General features: G+C 41.8%; 1 long non-coding RNA gene across 3 annotated transcripts; it reads left to right on the top strand.

Moving 5' to 3' along the window:
* Nucleotides 1-1,541: 1,541 nt before the first annotated feature.
* On the top strand, nt 1,542-10,420 carry LOC112444874 (uncharacterized). Of its 3 annotated transcripts, none has more exons than XR_009493435.1 (5): nt 1,542-1,616; nt 3,002-3,047; nt 8,473-8,621; nt 8,931-9,032; nt 10,030-10,420. It is a non-coding gene; the product is annotated as an uncharacterized lncRNA (long non-coding RNA). The 3 variants fall into 3 exon arrangements; XR_009493436.1 differs by lacking the exon at nt 1,542-1,616 and adding an exon at nt 1,625-1,831; XR_003033264.2 differs by lacking the exon at nt 8,473-8,621.
* Nucleotides 10,421-11,001: the final 581 nt, after the last annotated feature.

Genomic DNA, 11,001 nt, shown 5'->3' with positions numbered 1-11,001 from the left:
TCTGTCCTGGTGTCTCCTTCTTGGGAAAGATGAACTCACTCAGACTCAGTAAGGTGTGTCAATTTTGAACTAAAGCTAAAGAAAAGCCACTGAAGGGTTTTGCACCAGGAAAAACATGATAAAAAAAGTTGTTATAGAAAGATTACTCTGACCATCATGCAGAGGACCAGTTTAGAAAGAGTGAGACACGAGGCAATGAGACCCATGATAAGAAAAAAATGAAACATGTATATTATCATATGTGAAATGAATCGCCCGTCCAGGTTCAATGCATGATACAGGATTCTCAGGGCTAGTGCCTTCTGGGATGACCCAGAGGGATGGTATGGGGAAGGAGGTGGGAGGGGGGTTCAGGATGGGGAACACATGTACACCTGTGGCGGATTCACGTTGATGTATGGCAAAACCAATACAATATTGTAAAGTAATTAGCCTCCAATTAAAATAAATAAATTTATATTAAAAAATGAGGACTTTAGGTGGGGCAATATCAGAGGGCAGAGGGGCAAAGAAGTTAGAAGAGATACAACAGAGGTAGAAACAAGAGTCTTTGCTGATCACTGGTTGCTCACTGCAGCAGAAAGGGACAGTAAAGGTGACGGGTGCCTCTAATTGTCAAGCAGGACTACATTCCCAGTCTGGAGAAACTCTTGGGAGGTGGCTTGCTACTGGGTAATCCTCCTGTGAAGGTCAAAGTATTAGTCACTCAGTCATGTCCGACTCTATGTGACCCCATGGACTGTAGCCCGGCAGGCTCCTCTGTCCATGAAATTCTCCAGGCAAAAATACTGAAGTGCATAGCCATTCCCTTCTCCAGGGGATCTTCATGACCCATGAATCAAACCTGGGTCTGCTGCATTATAGGTGGACTCTTTACTGTCTGAGCCATCAGGGAAGCTGATGTGAAATGTAGCAAAAGCGGGACGTTGGCTATGCTCTTTCTGCTTTGCTTCCCTTCCACTGGGATAGACTCTGGAAAAGGAGACACTGAAGGGGGTCCATAGAGCGTGAGCTGAAGACTTGGGAAACTCAGCCCTCTGCTGGGTGAACAACACTCTTGGCAGGAAGAGATATACTTTGAAGCCATGGCAGTGGTCTCAGCCTTTCCAACAAAAGATGCTGCAAGGTTGAAGGAAGCTCTATTTGTTTCCTGGGTCTGCCATAACAAAGGACCCCAAAAGAGGTGGCTTAGAGCAATAGAAATGTAAGTTCCCACAGTTTGTAAGTTAGAAGTCTGAAATCAAGGTGTTGGCAGGGCCATTCTCTCCTCTCTGAAGACTGAAGGGAAGAATCTCTTATTTCTTCCCAGCTTCTGCCAGCGGCCAGCAGCCCTTGGCTTGCTGCTCCATAACCCCAGTCTCTGCCTCTGTTATCACCTGGTGCTCTCCCTGTGTATCTTCACATCACCTTCCTTTTGAGTCTCTTCTCTTCTTATAAGGGTGCCAGGCATATTGCATGAAGGGCCCATCTTAACTGGGTGATGATGAGGTTAAGATGACCTCATCTTATTATATCACTATGGACTCTATTTCCAAACAACTGTACATTCTGAGGTTCCAGAAGGACCTGAATTGTTTTGGGGGTGGGCAGTGTTCACCTCAGCTCAGAAGCCCCAGGTAGAAGCTTACCAAGACACTTTACCCTTCACTACGCTACTTGGAAACCCCATTATTATCTTAAGAGATTGTGAAAGCTACTTTTAACAAGTTTAACTAGATCTAACAGCTGGTTTTGGTTACAATTCCTTCTCATGCCACCAGTGCCAGCTCGTGTGTCTTTGTGACCACGCTGGGCCCACCCAAACATTTCTGTTGAGGTGCAGAAAGGCTGGGTGAGTTACAGCCAGCTAAACAGGGCTCTCTTACAGGTATCAGCTCACATGGTAGCTATGTGATATGGCAGAGGATCTGCTCTCTGTCTGTCTAGACTTTCTCTCAACATTTCCAATCACTTTTCTTTCCCCCCAACCTTAGCCAAGGCCTAGCGGCTGGGAATGTTAGGTTAACTGTCCAATTTCCTTTCCGCTACTTAGACATTTATTTCCTTTCCCTGTTGTTTGACAGCATCTGTCTTACTTGATCAAGCTTTGGCATTTTGCTATTTTGATGTATTTTTCCATTTCAAATGGAAAACTTTGATAATTTAGAGAACAATTCTTTTTTTTTTCTTCCGATAAATCTGAATATCAAGATTATTGTCATTTTAAGAACTTGAAACAATCTGGATTTGACTCAAAATTAAGCTATAATCCCTTTGTTATCAGTAGTATCAGTCCTTGAGGAAGGCACTGGTCCAGTGAGCTTAGCATCCAGTCTTAACAACCTTTTCCTCTGTCTCCATTTAAGGGCCAGGTGAGCCAGCTACTCATCTTCCCTCTGTGCCTTGTAGCCTCAGGTAGCCAAGGACTCAGTTTTTCCACATAGGCAGAAGATTGCTGGGGTATTGCAGGAAAGTTTTTGGTTTTCTTAGTAGAAAAGAAAGATATGGCTGGCACCTCTTCCCCACTTCTTTCCTGAATTAAATAAGGATGATCCAAACTGCTGGAGCAGCAGTTTGGGGAATTCAAAACAGAGGTCAATAAGATGCTATTGAACCAAGGTGTTCCAGCATCTACCTCCAACTTCATATGCTAGAAAAGGCAACCTCTAAGCTTCAAGTCACAGAAAATGAGAAATGCAGCAAATGAATTCTGAAGTCTTGCCAAAGCAACAAATACAATGGATATAATTCATGAGAACCTCCAAACAAAAGGACATGATGAAAGCTACTTTTGTTTCACATCTCCAAAACGTACCCATACTCTTATTCAGAAATAGGTGTCTTAGTCAAGACTGATTTTGAAAATTTGGTATGAATGTAAATGGGATACAGAAAATGTAGACAGAATAAAAATACCTTAGGACAGAAAAGTCAATTGGGAAGTGAAATATGAAATTTTGAGTCTCTAGAAGTGGAACATTGTATTTACTTTGGGGACAAGGTTCTTTTCTTTTTGCTTTAGGATAAATTATCAGAATGGATCACACTTAACACTGGGACTCCCCGAGGTAAGCATTATATTTTAAAAAACACAAATTAAATAGGCCCTTTAGTAATGCAAATGTGAAGCCCATGCCTCCCCTTTGTCTTGGGACAGCATGAAGCTACTAGGAACCTGCAGGCAACTGTTTCATTTGGGATCTGAAATTGTGTCTTTAAGCTGGAATTGTGTTTGGAAGCTGCTTTCTTGTTTTATTTTTTCCTTTCTCTTATTAAATTGTTGCAGTATATGAGTAGAAAGGAGAGGCAGAAGGTCCTAGACAGACCCAGGGGTTTACAGCCCTGCTATGTAAGTGTAGCACAGAGCTGGCAAGGGGGCTTTCATGACACCTCTGGGCAGACCCTGGCGCTTGTCCAGCATAACTGGGAGTGGCATCTTTAGAGCAATGGGAGACAGCACTCATGCAGAGACTCAGGTGTTTTGAAGAAACATAACCTCTGATAGACTGGACATGGAACAACAGACTGGTTCCAAATAGGAAAAGGAGTTTGTCAAGGCTGTATATTGTCACCCTGTTTATTTAACTTATATGCAGAGTACACCATGAGAAATGCTGGACTGGAAGAAACACAAGCTGGAATCAAGATTGCCGGGAGAAATATCAATAACCTCAGATATGCAGATGACACCATCCTTATGGCAGAAAGTGAAGAGGAACTAAAAAGCCTCTTAATGAAAGTGAAAGTGGAGAGTGAAAAAGTTGGCTTAAAGCTCAACATTCAGAAAATGAAGATCATGGCATCCGGTCCCACCACTTCATGGGAAATAGACGGGGAAACAGTGGAAACAGTGTCAGACTTTATTTTTCTGGGCTCCAAAATCACTACAGATGGTGACTGCAGCCATGAAATTAAAAGACGTTACTCCTTGCAAGGAAAGTTATGACTCAACCTAGATAGCATATTCAAAAGCAGAGACATTACTTTGCCAACAAAGGTTCGTCTAGTCAAGGCTATGGTTTTTCCTGTGGTCATGTATGGATGTGACAGTTGGACTGTGAATAAGGCTGAGCACCGAAGAATTGATGCTTTTGAACTGTGGTGTTGGAGAAGACTCTTGAGAGTCCCTTGGACTGCAAGGAGATCCAACCAGTCCATTCTGAAGGAGATCAGCCCTGGGATTTCTTTGGAAGGACTGATGCTAAAGCTGAAACTCCAGTACTTTGGCCACCTCATGCAAAGAGTTGACTCATTGGAAAAGACTCTGATGCTGGGAGGGATTGGGGGTAGGAGAAGAAGGGGACGACAGAGGATGAGATGGCTGGATGGCATCACTGACTTGATGGACGTGAGTCTGAGTGAACTCCGGGAGTTGGTGGTGGACAGGGAGGCCTGGTGTGCTGCAATTCATGGGGTCGCAAAGAGTTGGACACGACTGAGCGACTGATCTGATCTGATCTGAACCTCTGATGGTAGCAGTAGAGAGGCTCCTTTAGCTGACTTTAAGAAGAGAAAGAACATCATGCTACCTCTGTCTCATTGTGGCAGGAAGACTGGTCATGAGCACAAACCTGTGGGGAGCTTTGGAGCTCCCAGAAACAACAGAGGACACGGTGCAGGGTAGATTGGGGTCTGGCAGCCACACTGCTAGAGTCTTTATGACTTGGAATATTATTATCATGATGACCTTGCTTTTTGTTGCAGGGATATATCTATTACAAAAGCACTTAGAAAACATTAACAATATTTTAAAAATCTCTAATGGTGTATTGCAACAGTATTCCCAATTTGTTATGCCCCTTTATAAGCACACATTTTGCTCGTGGAACATCGCACTTCCTTTCTTCTAGATCAGCCACCAGTAAGTCAGCTCTTAGACTGGGGCCAGCTAAGTTCAGGAAAGTCATCTAGTCAATCCCAGATGACCCAGGCACACAACAGATAAACAACTACTACTGTATGCTACTGAGATAGAGGTTATTGTGTTAGGTAGCGCTATTGCTGCAATTAATAACTAATACATTCTTTAAACGTATTAGTGATGCATTGGTGATGGGCAGGGAGGCCTGGCATGCTGCGGTTCATGGGGTTGCAAAGAGTCGGACATGACTGAGCAACTGAACATTCTTCACAAAGTGAATGATACTGAGGATATCATATGGTATCTGAATTTCAGTATTGTATTTTTAGAATATATAAAATGGGCAGTGTGCTTTGATTATTAAATACAATAGCTCAGCATGTAAGATATATAAATACTAAAGACTGATTATGTTAATTTTAAGATCTCATTATAGGGTAGACTTCTGTGTTTCTGCCCCAGGGATCACTTTCCAGTAAATAGTTCTGCATCTCAAGCCTCAGGGACATGGGTATACATGGCTGTTCTACAGTCCATTCCCAGCTTCAAATAGCAACACTATTAGAGAGTTTCTTGAATGGACTTCTAGAGCAAACTGAGTGTTTGTAGAATTGGTTATACAGATGAGAAAGGGAAAGGAGCGAGGAAGTAAAGCATCACTGTCTTGATGTTCAGTTGGAGAGGATATAATGGAAAAGGTGGTAAAGAAGATGAATAGCAGAGACGCCACACTCTTCAGAGCTGGGGAGAACCAAGCCAAAACCTGGGCTCCCTCATTGGCAGCTATGGGATGTATGCAGGCTACCTAATCTCAGGGAACCTTGGTCTTTCTACCCGATAAATAGGAATGAAATCTGCATCTTGTAGAGTTGCTGAGAATTTTAAAGGAAATGCATGCATTTGAGGTCTCTGGGATAGAGTCAGTACTCTTGCAAAGGAAGGTCGGAAACCTTGGCCTTTTCATTTGGACTTGGACTACAAGGACTTGGAGGACATGGAGCCAACTGACATCATCAGCAGTTTCAGGCATTAAGTTGTGAGGGGGAATCTGCATAAAGAAAGCAGCAAAGAAGTTAGTCTGTGTGTGTGTGTGAGTTTTAATGCACTGGAGTATTTTTTTTTTTTTTGGTATTTCATTGCACTATATTTAGGTACGAGGTGGCCTGGAACAAAAGCTGGAGTTTATTTTTAAATGTTCAGAACAATGAGATGACTGGTGTTCTATATATCAGCATCACATTGCCAAACACATGAAAATCTTACACTCAGTTGTGAGCTTTTCACAAATCTGTCATTATATACCTGTCTGACCCTTCTGTAAGTGACTTTGCAGGTGAGACTCTGAAGGTTAAAAATGATATTTTACATTTGCATAGTATTTAATAACTTAAACACTCTTTCCCATGTATTATTTTAAACATTTTCAACAACTCTGTACAGTAGCAATCGTCATGCTAAGTCACTTCAGTTGTGTCCGACTCTATGGGCTGTATAGCCAGCCAGGCACCTCTGTCCACGGGATTCTCCAGGCAGGAATACTGGAGTGGGTTTCCACACCCTCTTCCAGGTACAGTAGCAATACTTATCCTCAATTTGAAGAAAATGAAACTGTCTTTGACTGGTTAAGTGGCATGCCCAAAGTTAAAAAACAATGACTGGATTCTGCTCTAACTTGCAAAGTTGGTAATACTGTGAGACATTTACTGAGATATTTTATGTGCCAGGTGCTATGCTAAGTTTTTTACTTTCAACTTTTTGCTTCCCTGGTGGCTCAGATGGTAACAAATCTGCCTGCCATGAAGGAGACCTGGTTTATGTCCCTGGGCGGGGAGAAAGGAATGGCAACCCATTTCAGTATTCTTGCCTGGAGAATCCCCATGGACAGAGGAGCCTGGCAGGTTACCGTCCATGGGGTCACAAAGACTTGGGCATGGCTGAGCAACTAACACTTTCTACTAATCACAAAACCTTCTGTGGCAGACTAACTGGTTACCTTCTCAGGAATCAGTGAAACACCCTCTAGCTTGCTCATGGAACTCACATTTTTTCTCATATCTAAGCTGAGATATGCTTAAGGAAGGGGACTCTAATCCTAGCCTTAGAGAATAACCTGTGCTTAAACTGATCATAGCAACTCTATTCTCTTTTGCCAAGGTCCACATCAGCTGGGACAGCTGGTCAACCAGGCAGCTGTCCCCACTGTGTAGTGATGGGCATGTGACCCAGGTTGGCCAAAGAAATGAACAAGAAGTTTGCTGGAGCCTTCTGTTAAAAACTCTTTCACTTGGCCCTGGTAAAAAGACAAATGCATAAGGAGAATGCCTGACACTTTCTTTCCTGTTTTGGGTATTGTTATACGAGGATTTGATGGTGGAGCCAAGGCACCCATTTCAACCACAAAGAAAAATCAGAGTGAAGCAAAAGAAGCTGACCCAGAATCCAGATATCCTTGAGCAGCTTGGTTAGTCAAACTGGAAAAGCTTCATTTTTGGAGTTAAGTGAGATAATGAGTTTTTTAAATTGTTGAAATCACATTCAGTCACATATTCTATCAACTGCTTTTGAAATCATTTCTAGCTGATACCTTCTCACAAACTAAGGAATAAAGAATTTCTGTTCTCCAAGGCCAAGTGTCAGATTTGGGATTTGGCTTAAAGCGTCTGATGTTGAAATTGCCCTCCTGACACATGCTACAGGGTGGCCTACCATCCACCTCAAGTCTCTCCTGCTTCCTATCAGTCTGTGCAATGGAGGGAAATGAAGGACAAAGATGGGTCAGAGGTGCACGTCCTTGGAACATCAGTGGATGTTTCTTGGGGAGGGAGGGCAAGGCAAAATTCCCTACTTCACACTTTGACCTGACAATGGTCTTCTTTATTTTGTGCATCTCAACACTGGAGAAAGCAACCTGGGGAGAAGGAAAGAGCAGAGACCTGAGAAGGAAAACTTCTGATTTCAAGTTCTGGCTTCACCATTCTGTAAAAGTATCACTTTGGGCAAATCCATTGATGTCTTTGAGACTCCGTTTTTTTCATCCATCAAATGAGAATAGTAACCTCTGGCCTCTTTCCTTCCAGGGTTATGGTGAATGTGACAAGAGAAAAGACATGTGGAAATCTCTCTCCACTGCAGAGGATGAAAGATGCTTGTTATTAGAGAACATGTCCTCAGGGCAGACACAGTCTCCTCATGATCTACTGTAGAGACTAAGGATACGGATGGTCTTTTAACACAAGCATTACAATCATGCTACTGCTTTTGATAAATTTATAATTTGTAGGTTGTAAATTCAAACATTCTCTCCTCTGAATGCCATCCTGAAGGTTAATGAATGAAATACATGATTTTCAAATCCCAACAGTTGGTGTTAATTGGAAGCAAACACATACCTTCCGGTTTGATCTCTCATAATAAGGCAGTCAGACAACTTAACCTCAAAGCAGTTCATTACCACACTACTCAGAGCCCTAGGAAGATGGTAGACATTTCAAAGACTTTGGATGTCTGTATGCATGTCCCCAACCCTCTCTTTGCAAAAACAGTAAATTAGAAGGGAAAAAAAAGGGACCAAAGGAAACTTAGTAGACCTTGACAGAAGATTTTTAAATAACCTGAAAATATTAAATCCATAGGAATTAATTGGAAAAACTCAAGAGTCTAACTGTTGCTGGAATTTGCTACATACCCATGATGGGACATTTTGCAACCTTTAAAAAACATGACCTGGAAGATAGCTTAAAGGTACAGGACACTACAAACAGTGTTAAGTGAAGAGACAAAGGTGAGACGGAATGCATAAACCTTATGAATCTATGCTAATGAAATGTTCCACGTACACACACGCACACATACACACCCCTAGGAATTATAGTTTGGCTTCCTGACAGAGAGAGGCCATCAAATTCAAAGTTCCATAGAGGTGAACTTTTTTTTTTTTTAACTAAAATGATAGATTTGCCTCTTTTTCTCCCAAAGTTATAGGATAAGCACATAATTTCCAAAATATATTTTATAATAATCTCCACTTATTCTATGTCTTGCTGTACACGGGCAGTGTACTAAGCACAATATATACATTTTCTCCATGTAGATTATCACTACACTATGAAGAGAGCTTTGTTACCACTCCTGTATTACAGATGGGGAACCCAAGACTCACAGAGTGAGGAAGCTGTCACAGAACTCTCAGCTGGTAAGTGGTGGAGCCTGGCGGAGACCAATTCCAGAACCAGAGCTTAGCTCACTGAATTTATGTCTTCCAGGCTAAGTTGCCAATTTATATGTACTTGTATGAAATTAATTAAACTACAAGAGAAAATGGGGAGAGCAAGAGACTTTCCTCTTTGTTTAGTTATACACCACTTGAAATAAGACTGAAACAAACGGTACTGAGCCAAGAGCGCTTGGTCTACTGGATGTTCTCTATGCCTTCCTCATGTTCCCGGCCCACCTCCTCAGTTTGAAACTCCCCATCTCTTGTTGAATGCTACTAGCAGCATCGCTACTAGTAAGCTCTCTGCTTTCCGTGTCACCCTCTTCCAATCTGTCCTTCAGGGCCAACTTTCAAATGCATGCATTTCATTACTTCATGCCTCTGCGTGAAATTCTGCCAAAATTCATCCTTCAGGAACGTGCCCTCAGCCCTGGCATGCAATGCAGGGCCTCTGTGACCCTGTCCTGCCTCCTTCTCTACTCTTCCCCTTGTTTCTTTCTCTTACCTCAGCGATTTTCAAGTGAGAAGTCAAAACTTTATAAAGTAATAAGTTAGGTGGATTATGACCAGTGTCAAAAATACAATAGAAAATATTGGAGTGCTATTGCAAATTAAAAATTTGTCTTAATTTTGTATATTGGACATGTAAATCTTGACTTTGCTACAACATCTATTTCTTAAATAAGTTGTTTTAACAAAAGCTTGCTAAGCTTCCATCACATGACACTTTCTACAGTTCTCAAAATATGGTAGGATGTGTCTTTCCTTGAGTCTTTGTCCTTTGTTTTCCCCACCTCAGACTTCCCCATCAAGCACAATAGGCATAGTGTCTAGAAACCATGATACTTTTAGGGACTAACAAAAAAGTTTTAATTAAAGGAAAAAATTCAACATAATCCATCACAGATGATATTTGTCTTTATACTAATGAAATTATAAAATATAATATTTAATATCTTCTTTTGGTTTTACAAAGGACAAAACTCGAGAAGACAAGAGTATCCAGGGACCATGAATGTGATACCTGCCTTTTGAGTCATCTGGCTCTGCTCTCTTGCTGGAAGGCCCACGGACCACATAGATACACAATGCTGTTCTTAAGAGACTTGTCCAAGCATCATCTTCCCTGAGAGCCCTTTTCTAGCATTTTAATTAAGGCACACATTTGTTCATTTACGTGCCTACTTTTCTGTTGCAATGGCAATTTCAGAGATAAAATCTTAGCCAAGAAAAAAATAACATTTCTTACATGCCCACTACAGTAGTAAGTGCTTTACTGCACTCGTTCATTTTAGCCTCACACTATAGGGTAGATGCTATTATCATCAACCTCATTTTACATTTCAGAATACAGAGGCTAAGAGAGATTGAAGTGTTCCTGTTTATAAGTTGCAGAGTGAGAGCTTAAACTCAGGCCTGCTAACTCTGGAGCCTGGGGTGTCTCTGTTGGTAGCGGGCAGAGGAGAGGAACTCTTTTACTGGCTTTGTGATTCCAAGTTGGGGGATGTCAATTAGCCTAGACTGTGTATTAAAAGCAGAGACATCATTTTGCCAACAAACGTCAAAACAGTCAAAGCTATGGTTTTTTCCAATAGTCATGTATGGATGTGAGAGATGGACTATAAAGAAGGCTGAATGCCAAAGAATTGATGCTTTCAAACTGTGGTGTTGGAGAAGACTCTTGAGAATCCTTTGGACAACAAGGAGATTAAACCAGTCAATTGTAAAGGAAATCAACCCTGAATATTCATTGGAAGGACTGGTGCTGAGGCTGAAGTTCCAATATTTTGGCCACCTGATGTGAAGAGCTGATTCATTGGAAAAGACTCTGAAGCTAGGAAAGATTGAAGGTGGGAGGAGAAGGGAAAGACAGAGGATGAGATGGTTGGATGGCATCACTGACTCAATGGACATGAGTTTGAGCAAGTTCTGGGAGCTGGTGAAGGAC

This window comes from Bos taurus, chromosome 29 (assembly GCF_002263795.3).
Source record: "Bos taurus isolate L1 Dominette 01449 registration number 42190680 breed Hereford chromosome 29, ARS-UCD2.0, whole genome shotgun sequence".
NCBI lineage: Eukaryota > Metazoa > Chordata > Mammalia > Artiodactyla > Bovidae > Bos > Bos taurus.
This window is presented reverse-complemented; position numbering and strand designations above follow the sequence as displayed.